Below are 4,905 nucleotides of genomic sequence, written 5' to 3' on the forward strand. Positions count from 1 at the left end.
AAAAAGAAAGAGAAAGAAAAAGGGGAAATCGAACAAGAAGAAGAAGAGGAGGAGAAAGAGATGCTGGGGGCTGCAGTTGTGATGCAAACTTACAAAAAATTGGGGATTGAAGAAGAAGAAGAAGAAGAGGAGAAGAAGAAGAAGATGAAGAATATTACCCTCTGAGTTTGAAATCCACTTACTGTTTCCATTTGAAGCTTGGACGTTAGAGCTCTCAGGTTAATGGAAGTCATGAAACCCTCTTTCTCCTTATCTCTCTCTCTCTCTCTCTCTCCCTCTCCCTCTTATCTCCTTATCAACCAGACAATCGGAGAATGGTAAAATTAAGAGAGTATAACATTTTCATTCCTGTTGGCTAAAAACTCTCACCCATCTCCATGTGGGTCCCAATCCCACTAAAACCCCACCCCAAGCACCCCGCTAAACAAACGGGGCCTTGGAGAATGGGTTTCAAAAGAAGCCCACAAAAGCTAACCTTCCAGAGGAAGACATGCATATGAGGTGGGGCCAGGCTATGATCTAATGTAAGAAGGCAGGATATTATAATTGACTACTATCACAGTTTCTCGTCTTCTCTCTCTGTGCACAGGAAAAACAAAAAAAGAAAGAAAAGAATAGAGTAAAACAAAGAGAAGCAGAGTTCACTCGCTCGCTCTCTCTTTCCGTCCACTTAATTTTATTGCTCTCGACGCATCTAATAATCGTTGATTAATTTGTCACATTTGCAGCCCTGCAGTCTATTGATCCAATGAAAACATTACCTATCAATTCATTAATCGAATGCGGAGTTTCTTTAATTTCCTGAAAGAGCTCGTTTCGTGGTCTCGAAACCAACTCCATTGAAGGTATTTTTGTTTTCATTGGAAGAAACTGCATTTGATATCTTAGTTAGGGTCGTTATCGCTTTTCTTCAAATGTCTAATGAGCTTATTCTTCTTGGAACTGGGTTGGCATAAGGGATCGAAATTGGGTTTGAGTTGTGGCCGAGTAAAGCAGTATGGACTCAGGCATGTTAGAGTTTCGGAAGCGTAGAGACGAGTTCCAGGTTTTCGACAATTACCCATTTGGTTAGCGTACTGGGAACATATCACAAGGTTTGAATTGGATGTGGGCATTATTTTTTTTATTTATTGTTTTCTCTCCTCTCCTACCTGTGGTTGAATTTTTAAGTTTTGTGAAAATAAAGTTGTCTTCTTCTTCTTCTTCTCATTCTTCTTCTTCTTTTTTTAATGTGATAAAGTTGTCAGTTGTCTCACTATGGTTCTGTTTGGGGGCACAAAAATGAGATTTTTTATGGTTGCATGACTTGTTAATGCATCTTGTAATGCTTTTAATTGTTCAGATTTGGCTTCTTAGGATTGGATTTGTCAATTTGGGTATTAGTTCCTCTCGATATGATGGGTAATGGGGATTTAGGGAATTGGTTAAAGAAATGTGTAGTTGATCACAGATTTCTTTAGGTTCCCATATCTCTTAAGTTTTTCTAATAATTCAATGCTCCAATTAGTTGTTTAATATTTCACTTGGAGATGAGATTGTATTTCAGTTTTTGGGTTTTGAGTACTTGTTCTTTTTTCTCTTTCTGAAATCCTTTTAGGGTTTGTCTGGTTGGTTTTGCAGTTTCTGTTCCGACTGGATTCCCTGATCATCCTCATAGAGTTTTAAGAATCTCCTCAACATGTTTCTGAAACTGTCACATACATGTTGGAGGTGTGATTTTTAGGTTCCCAGTTTATTATAAAAATAAAAAATAAAAAATTGTTTGTGTGCAGTTTGGATTGTGAGTAACTGAATTATTTCCCTTTTCATATTGATTTTTAGGTTCTCAATTCAATCTGTTTTGAGGGGGAAAAATCCTCTCTCTCTCTCTCTCCAAACATCTTACATCATCTTAATTCCCACATCGTTTGGTTCTCTTCTTCAATTCACTGCTCACTTATTCTTTCTCGATCTATTCAGATTCCATCAGACCCCATCACTTAATGTTTAAGGTGTTATGAAAGTGAGCTTCAGAGGAGAAAATAATATAGAGGAAGAGAAGGGATCTAAACAGCCGTTAGTTACACCTAGGGATACTACATTATATTGTATCAAATAAAAGATACATGTATACAAGGTATCTTAATATCGATCTTTAGCTGTATCCTTATATTACTGTAAGTGTGTTTTGTTCATTCCTCATCTTTCAGTTATTAAGAACTTTGAACTATTTCCTATTAATGATATCTTGCTCTGTTAATAGTGCTCCACTATATTTTCTTAATCCTGTTCAAAAGGTGGATCTTATCTACTCAGAGAAATCAGAGGCTCATCCTGCTTTAACATGCTCATTCTCTATGATCAAATCTTGACTTATCTGCTTTCTTGATGATACTGATGATTGATCTTGTAATAGCTTATGGGGGCTTTCTTTGTTAGCCTCTACCCTCATAACTTCTGCTACTCCCATCACAATTTGCTACCACTATTGTTACTAGCTAAGGTTTCATGGCCATCCATCCATCCATCAAAAACTTTTTTTTTGGTAGTGAGAAAGAAGAAATTTATTTAAAAAACACTGAAATTCAGAACCTGAAAAACCTGAGTATGATATTGTTCTTTTTCTATCTCTTCCTTAATGATGTGGAAGTCTGAGTTGAAGCAAATTCAGAACCTGGTTCCTACTAGTATTTTTTGCATGTTGTACTGAACTTTATTCTTTATATTGACCCTTATCTACATTCAATTAAAGTTTCTAATCTTTCCTTTTGTGTTCCAGGCTGCATAGAGAACTCTGACCCTTAACTAGCTTTGTTGGTTGTTGAGTTGGTTGTGACTATTGTGAGGTGTCTTTTAGGGAGTAAGACTTAAGGATGCTAATGCATATCGAAGGATACTTAAATTGGTGGAAAATGTTAGACCATGGTTGAGGTATGAGTTCAGCCTACAGTTTTTGTTTTTGGTGAAAGTTGAGTCTACGGTTGTATCTACCGATTTGTGAAGTATTTTATTTATTCAGGTTATGCTTAGCTGTTATAATTATAAATAGTTCCTTCAATTTTTTAAATTCTGTGCAGCAGCCATGTGTGTTGTATTCTGAGATTGAAAACTTTACTCATACATCAACAATATTTTTTTTCACCTTACGAAAATGAATTATTAACAAATTTCCATGTGCAATGGATATTTTAAGGTCCTAGATGACAAGCTATTTGAGAAGTTTCATGGGCTGCCTGTGGCCTGCCTGAACAGATGTGCATTGTTCATGGTTGGGGTGTAAACATGTTTTGTTGGAGATATGGTACACGTTTTCATCATCATTACCTTTAAATCCATATACCTATATGCTTGTTTGTTGGTGTATGAGTGAAATTTACTTTGAATGAATATTAATTAGACATTTTTGAAGTATGGCTATTGGCTACTATTTAGAGTATGTATACTTTGGCTTTAATTTATCTTCCATGAAATGCATTCATTACTCGGAAGATAACATATGCTTAGTGTTTAGCAGGTTGCTATCCAGTACTCCATAAATGACATTTTAGATCTTGTATTTTATTGTGCTAATAAATGCCGAACTATAAATATTGATATATGTACAGTTGTCGCATAACATCTAAATGAAGCTGCAAGTGATTAATTTCCTTCAGGTATATGGTGTGCATTTTGCGCATTTTGCATGTTTCCTTCAATTATATGTTCAACTACCAAGCTGTATGGTAATTTAATTTGAAAATTGTTCAACATGGTTATGGAAGTCACAACTACTTTTTTGGCTGGAATCGCTCAAGCAAGTACTTGGGATTCTCAGGTTATGTAACCATATTGTGTTTAGTTATTGTTTTTTCACTCCTTTGATTGCATATTGTACCTGATTTTTGGAATGATTTGTTTAATATGTAATTTGTAATGTAGGAACCATTGAAAGTTGAATGAAAGTAATGTGTTCTAATTTGGATGTGTGGATAATCTTATTTTTTGGAAAGGAATTCGATTTTTCACTTCAGGAAAAAAAAAAAATGTCGCTAAAAATGCATTTTCTTGTAGTGACTTTTCAGTCAATGTAACCTCTAGGTTCCATGCCCAATTCATGATTGAAAATTTTGACTATAAAGATCTGCAAATTCTTGAGGCTAATTGAAAAATGTGAAACTCTAATCAATCGTTTATGTACTAAAATGATGAATGCACATGGCACATTGACTGTCTTCTTGGTGAAAGAGGAGCATTATAATTCATAGATTTCACACATTTGATCGAAATCATTGGATGGACAAGGGTTGTTGCTTTAATGAAAATATTGTTTTCCTTGCTAAGCATGAAAAGTTGATTTCATTCAAATAAGAAGGTCAAGGCCATTCCAATAGGTTACCAGAAATCCTCAACCTTCTGTGACAAGGCGTAATGGCAGTCCACTTCCCCCGGGTTGCTGAATGAAGTCCCAATGGAAGCAGGTAGAGGGCTCTACAAGCCCTTCTGCCAATCATGGCTCTTGCCTTAAGTGTTGCAACTATGGATGATTGGGATTCTATCATAGGTCAAGTTCTGGATGGGGTGTGGGTCTGATCCTCGAACTCCAGCTTGAGCAACTATTACTTCTCTACCAATGGATTTTGATCATGTCTCAACTATGAAGAATTATTTCTTGGTCTTAAGTACCATCTTGGTTGTTTTAATGAGAGAACGGGCTTCTGTACAGTTATAGGGTACAGTACAGGAAGGGAAAAATTTATGATTATATGGTGAGGAGAAAATCAAGGCTTGATGGATTAACAGAGAACTCCATTGCAAGTGTTGCTATAAAAGTCTTACTGGATCAGGTTTCCAGGAAAAATCAAAGGAAAAGAATGGAAATGATATAGGTCTTATATACATTGAAAGGTAGGTGGGCAACATGGCATGAAATAACCTAGAGGGGGGGGG

At 36.0% G+C, this 4,905-nt stretch overlaps 1 long non-coding RNA gene across 6 annotated transcripts in view; it reads left to right on the plus strand.

The window, feature by feature from the left end:
* The first annotated feature begins 568 nt into the window (after positions 1-568).
* The window catches only part of LOC122078312, a 6,960-nt gene continuing 2,623 nt past the window's right edge, over positions 569-4,905 (plus strand). The window contains exons 1-5 of one of the 6 annotated variants that reach the window (XR_006140038.1): positions 570-845; positions 958-1,094; positions 2,759-3,632; positions 3,741-3,793; positions 4,350-4,876. This is a non-coding gene — a long non-coding RNA (uncharacterized LOC122078312). Of the gene's footprint in view, positions 846-957; positions 1,095-2,758; positions 3,633-3,740; positions 3,935-4,349; positions 4,877-4,905 lie in introns of those variants that run through there. The other 5 variants (XR_006140040.1, XR_006140036.1, XR_006140039.1 and 2 more) reach the window with 5 other exon arrangements.

This window comes from Macadamia integrifolia, chromosome 5 (genome assembly GCF_013358625.1).
Source record: "Macadamia integrifolia cultivar HAES 741 chromosome 5, SCU_Mint_v3, whole genome shotgun sequence".
Lineage (NCBI taxonomy): Eukaryota > Viridiplantae > Streptophyta > Magnoliopsida > Proteales > Proteaceae > Macadamia > Macadamia integrifolia.